Below are 6,538 nucleotides of genomic sequence, written 5' to 3'. Positions count from 1 at the left end.
CATCGAATCTTTGAAATTCACACTCTGAGCAGGGCTTTAATAATTGTTTTTAGACTTTGATTAGTTATCTTTAATATTATTGGCTTCTCAGCTCTTTTGTAAAAAGTATTTTTTAACGTGGAATTGAACCCAGTTCACAGCAGTGAAAACATTGTGTCATAACTGGACCACCTGTCCAAATTACCGCCCAATGATTCCTGCGTGCGCAGGTGGACAGGATTCCGATATGGGACCCGGCACATGGGGCCACCGAAAGAAAGAATGTTTTTTGATCGCGCCCTTCACACCCCAGGACGTCCCAAAGCGCTTTTCAGACAATGAAGCACTTTTGGTAGTGTCGTCACTGCTGACATGTAGGAAACGAGGCAGTCAATTTTCGCACAGCAAGATCCCAAGCACAGTGATGTGACAATGACCAGATAATGTATTGTAATGACGCGTGTGGGGAAATGAATATTGAACGGGGTAGCAGGGAGAACTAATTGTCCTTAAAGGTGAAGAGAAGGTGATTGTGTCAATTCGAGTTTTGACCTTTGTAATGTTTTTCTTTCCATATTTTTATCTTCTTCAGATTCCCACTGATCAGAAAACTGACAACTGAACTCTTAATGAATTTTCGATCAAACTGTCACTCAAAATGAACAATGTTATAAATAAAGAAATAAACCGGATTGAGACGGTTTACTTCACTTCACTGAAACGTCTAATTCCGGTTAAACCGGCGCGGCGGAGTCACAGCAGCTCATCGCTGATCTGCACCTCAACTCCATTTAGCGAAATAGAAACTGGAAATCTCATGTATTGAGACGAGTTTACTAATTTCCGGCAAAATGAAGATCACTAAACCAGCAAAGCATTCCCTGCCCTGATTAAACAAACAGCAAGGGGATGTGTCGAATATAAAGCAAGAAACCCGCGATTTTATTATGACACGGATAGAATCCCGTGCTCAATATTAACATTAACACTGAGCGCCAGGTCTGGATCTGACCCGTTTACCCCGTGGTGCGGGACCCCGTCCGCGTTTATATTTACCAAAAAAAAGAAAATCAGAAAATAATAATCACACCCAGCAGAATTGGGGATTGTTCGTATTTTACAGGACAGGATGAGGCCACTTGGCCCGTCGGGTTGGATAGTAAATTCTGTTCACATTCTCCGCTCGGTGTTGTTCTCCGTGTACAATTTTAGTTTACCGATTTGTCTTTTATTTTATTTCCCCTCTCTCTATTTTTCAGGCTGAGTGCGAAAGAGATTCGCTTTGGAGGCTGAACACTATGATCAAAGATTTGAACATTGCTAATTCTGATTGTAGGTTTCTCGGAGACCCAGCGGGAGTTCGGTTGTCAGTTTCCTGATTGGTCGGAAACAGCAAAGCCAACTTGCTACAAGAAAGAAAACAATGAATGAACAACATCAACAAAATGAAAGTAAGAGAAAGATCCAAGCAGAGTCTTAACCACCCTTGCCCCTCGTTTAAGATCTTTTGCAGAAAGTTTACAGCCCCGGCCGCGTGGCCTAATGGATAAGGCGTCTGACTTCGGTATTAAACGCGATGTTATCAGAAAATTGCAGGTTGAAGTCCTACCGCGGTCGTTTTTGCATTTTTTCCAACGGGCGCCGGAACTGTTGAACACCCGACCGTTTCTGACAGTAACTGACCGAATGGAACGGAAATACGTAAATTCCTTTGCTTACAGAAGTGGACCCGACATTTTCAACATTGTCGATCTGGGTGCACGGGCAGGAAATAGTGTAAAAGTGACTTTATTTCTACTGTTTGGATACAGAAATGGTCGGCTAATCAATTGTTTCTGTACGTCAGGGTCCGAATCCCATCCCCGTCGTTATTGTATTGAACATTTGAGGCAGCCCTACGTAAGTTTTGAACAATCAAAATGGGCTTGAATGTTATTATTATCTATCCGACACCGGTGTTTTAAGTCTGTGTCCCTGGATTGTTTATATTTTGTTTCAATGGAGAGGAATAATTGGATTTTTTCACCTCATCTCATGGGATAAAGTTCGAGTAGAGAGGAAGGTTCGGAGAGAGATTGTTCTGTCCTTCCTTGCTGCCTCTGTGGTTTGCAGCGAATGAAAGATTGGCGGGAATAGCAAATGATAGGGGAGGTGGAACATAAAGGGTTAACTTTATCCATCAAGAAGAAATCTAATTTCAAACCTTTTCAACAATCTTCAATCAGCCCAGTTATTAGATTTGTACCAAGTCTGTACATATTTATCTTTTCTCTGTCTCGTCCTCTGCAAACTTTGAAATTCTGCCACGTCCATCCAAGTCCATGTTGTACATTATCTATTTCAAGCCGACGCTATCAGGCCTTCTTTACCAAAATCGTTTTCAATGTGCGACTTGCGTTATCAAGTAAGACCTTGCAGAATGTATGAGGTCAGAAACTGCATTATTGTCTGTATGTGCAACGTAATAAAGTGCTTCCTGATTTCACCAGTGAAAATCCGAGCTCTAATTTTATGCCCCGCCCCACCCCCACCACCAGAGGAAATAGCTTCTCTGTATCTACTCTTCCGAATCGTTTTATCATTTTAAATACCTCAATCAGATCAACCATTCAAACTGAAGGCGACAGAATCCGAGTTTATGCAACATGTCTTCATAATTTAAACGTTTAAGACCAGTTATGATTCTGGTAATCTGCGCTGCACCCCCTCCAAGGCCGATATATCCTTCCTGAGGGGCGGTGCCCAGAACTGAACGCAGTTCTACAGATGTACTGAAGCATAACTTCCTCCTCTTTATATTCCAGTCCCCTTAAAATAAAGGTCAACATCCCTTTGACCTTTTTGATGACCTTTTTTATTGTCCAATCGCTTTTAGTGATTTGTGTACATGGACACACAAATCCCTTTGCTCCTCCACTGTTCCTAATCTCTCGACATTGAGAACATTTTCCGATTGATTGGATCCAAAGTGAATTACCTCACACTTCCCCACATTGACCTCCATTTAACACAGTTTTGCGAGTCACTTAATCTGTCTCTGTCCCTTTGTAACTTCCTGATCCCACCCACACAGGTAACTGTGCCTCCGATCTTACTGTCATTTGCAAACTTGGATATACAACTCCCTATTCCTTCATCCAAGTCACTCAGAAATATTGGGAGCACATTCCCGAGTGTTCACTGAAATCAGGTACCTTAATATTTTGAGGAATCCTTCAAATCCCACGTTGTTTCCCCTCAGAGGTTTCAGTGAGCGCTGCAGTAAATCTCGTCCTCGGGTCTTTATTGAAAACCGTCAGTTTTTGCTGTTCAATCAGAATTGTCTTTGCGTCCCGTGCTGGTGAGTCAGGGATTAGTGTTCGAAGAATCAGGAATAGGATCTGGAACCAGATCTTGCCGACTGCGCCACTGGAGAAATATGAGTTCGATTTTTATTTTTGATCCGCTCGATCAGTTTGAATTTCACCAAGAAACAGGAAGCGGTTTTGGTGAAACTGATCCGAGGGGGAAGCGCGAAGGTGGTTGAATCGATGAGCTGCTCAGTGATTGGATCCAGCCCGTGTGGCTCAGGATCCCGGTCTGGTCTCGGTCCCCGACACTGTTTTCTCCCTGATTGGTTTCCCTCTGCTTTCACCAATTGCCCCAGGGACCACCTTTTATATCTGGATTCAGCACCAGGCAGAGAGATAGAAACAACTGTCTGGTGTTTATTGACCTGATCGAGAGGTTAATATCACCGACGGATGATTCACTGAGATCTCCAGGCCTGTTCCCTGCCGCTATTTGCTTTGGTTCCCTGTTCGACGCTTGTTCTCTCCGGGTGAAGAAGACAGATTTTCTCTTTCACCAGTTTTTTACAATACTGGACCGGTCACATTTTCTTTGTGGATAACTGGGATAAGTGGACAGAGCAGGGACAGAGAAGGCTGTTGGAACCCGGAGCTGAACAAGGTCTCACTGTTATCGGACCAGAATTATTTCATTATCATTCTAATCCTGCAATTGCTGGGACCTCGAGCCACAATGATGAATTCACAGCGTGCGCCATTATCGATAGGTAAATGTTGCAGAAAGTGCGATACGGGAATTTGTGATTTGCCCACGAATTTCTGGAACATTTCCGCCGCTCCTCCGAAAGGCTCGATTAAACGATAAAAGTTGTTTTCGTCGATCAGCCCACTGTTGCCGTCAACGGCGATCGCCAATTCGCTGTATTTGCACCATTAATCGTGTCGCAGCCAATTACGATTGGACAATGAAGGTAAATAAAGTACGAGCCAGCAAGAAGTGACTGAGAAAAGTCACAGACTTCAGCCTCTCAGCTTCTGTCCTGCCATCTCACTCTCAGGCTCAGTCTTTTGTTCCTTTTCAGTCGAGTTTATTTCTGCTCCCTCCCATCTTCCTTCCTTCTATCCATCACTGCCATCTTTCTTGGAAAAAGACGTACCTGCCGTCTGCAGCTATGAAAAAATCTGAGACGCCAATTGGAGATTTTTAACTTAAAATGGAAGCGTAGTGGGACTTAACTGGGATTCGATCTCCGGACTTCTCATTTATCAATCAGTGAAAACCTCAAAGTGAAAATAAGACCCGAAGTTCAACGAAACGCTGGCAATTGACCATGCAGCCATGTAAAACTTCGCTGCCACCCACAGCCGATCAGCCATCCTTTCAGACGGTTCCTGTACATTCAATCTCGCTTTCTATTCCGATGTACAGCATCATCGAGTTGTACACTAATTATTTCAAGTAAACAATATCAACGTCTCTTCACCAAATTTTGAATGTCCAACTTGTCTTATCCAGTAAGACTTTCTAAAATTGAAATGATCTGAAGCAAAATTGCCGTTTGTGTGAGAATAGTTACACCGGGTAGACTAGCGCTAATACACATTTCATAATGTAAAACAAACACACGTTAAACTATTGTGCAGTAGTTGTCGGAGGTCACCCACAGGAGGAGGTCAGGGCCGGGTGTATCACATACAGTGCTCACCAACATTTCGTGGGAAGAGATCATAAATGCAATTGGGTAAGACCAGATAGTGTGGAGAGAGTGTGGGAATAAAACAGGATGAATAGGGCGAGATATAAGATGTGCTGACAGGGGACAAGGAAGAGAAGGTCATGACTGATATCCATGGTTTCTCAGGCTGAGACCGTTGAACAAAAGATAGAGGTTGTTACGCAGACGCACTGAAGGGGAAGGCTCAACAAAGTCGCTTGGCAAAGGTATCAATACCATAACGTTTTTGGAAAAGTTGGCACCAATGTGGGCGCCGTGGCTCAGTGGTTAAAGCACCTGTCTTGTAAACAGGGGATCCTGGGTTCAAATCCCAGCGGTGCCTTTAGTTCATGTTGTTTGTTTCTTTGCTCCCATTTTTCCACCCGTTGTGCTTCAGAGAGCAGTGAGAGCAATGTTTCCTCCTCCTCATTGGCAGCCTCCAGAAGACCTTCGTTTTGCTTCCCAGCCTCTCTGTGTTGACTGCCGAGTTAAATTAGTTCCACAGATTCCCATCCACGGGTTTCCAATTGCATCGAATCATCTCCGTGAGGTTAAAGTGCCCCCTGCTCCTTTATATTTCCATTAAATAATAAAAATCAATTGCGGAATAAAAATTCAGCTGTTCGCTGATATTCTGTATTTTCCCCAATCAATTAGAGAGGAGGGAACGAATCTTTCTGTGAGGACGTTGGACAAACTGATTCTCGGGTAGAGCTAATCATTCATGGTGGCGATTAAACACAGACCAACACCGCGGGACCGCTTCTGGTCAACGACTTTAATTCTTAAACCAGAGCTGTTTTAGCGACGAGGTTGAAGAGCTGGATTCTAAATCTAAGGGATTTCCGACCCGCCGGTTTAACCGGATTTACACGGTTCACTTCACTTCAATAGGAAAACATTCGACAATTTCAAAAGTTTCATCCCCTCATTCTCGAGACCGGACAGGAAGTGAAATTACAAATTGTTTTTTTCAGGTAGAGTAACAATATTCTTCTCAATATAAGAAAAACGGAGTGTTTCAAACTGCAGGGAGTGAATTAACCGCAGAAGGAGGCCATTCGGCCCGTCGACTCCGTGCCGGCTCTCTGCAAGTGCAATCCAGCTGATCCCATTTCCCCCCTCTGTACTCGAAGCTCTGCATTATTTTCCCTTCAAGTACTGATCCAATTCGCTTTTGAAAGCCACGAGTGAATCTGCCTCCACCACCCCCTCAGGCACTGCATTCCAGATCACAACCATCGCTGTGTCAAAAACTTTTTTCTCGTGTCGCCTTTGGTTCTTTTGCACATGACCTTAAATCTATGTCCTCTGGTACTTGACCCCTCCGCCAATTGGAACAGTTTCTCTCTATCTACTCTGTCCATACCCTTCATGACGTTGAATACCTCGATCAAATCTCCTCTCAAACTTCTGGCTCTTTGCAGAACAACCCCAGCTTGTCCAGTCTATGCACGGAACTGAATTCCCTCATCCCTGGAATCATTCCAGGAAATCTCTTCTGCACCCTCTCAAAGGCCTTCACATCCTTCCGAATGTGCGGTGCCCAGAACT

At 43.9% G+C, this 6,538-nt stretch overlaps 1 non-coding gene across 1 annotated transcript; it reads left to right on the top strand.

The window, feature by feature from the left end:
* Positions 1-5,254: 5,254 nt before the first annotated feature.
* On the top strand, positions 5,255-5,327 carry trnat-ugu (transfer RNA threonine (anticodon UGU)). The gene has a single exon. It is a non-coding gene; the product is annotated as a tRNA-Thr (tRNA).
* The last annotated feature ends 1,211 nt before the right edge of the window (positions 5,328-6,538 follow it).

The sequence above is a fragment of the Heptranchias perlo genome, unplaced genomic scaffold (genome assembly GCF_035084215.1).
Source record: "Heptranchias perlo isolate sHepPer1 unplaced genomic scaffold, sHepPer1.hap1 HAP1_SCAFFOLD_54, whole genome shotgun sequence".
In the NCBI taxonomy this organism is placed as follows: domain Eukaryota; kingdom Metazoa; phylum Chordata; class Chondrichthyes; order Hexanchiformes; family Hexanchidae; genus Heptranchias; species Heptranchias perlo.
Note: the sequence above shows the minus strand (reverse complement) of the source record. Positions and strands in the feature narration are given on the sequence as shown.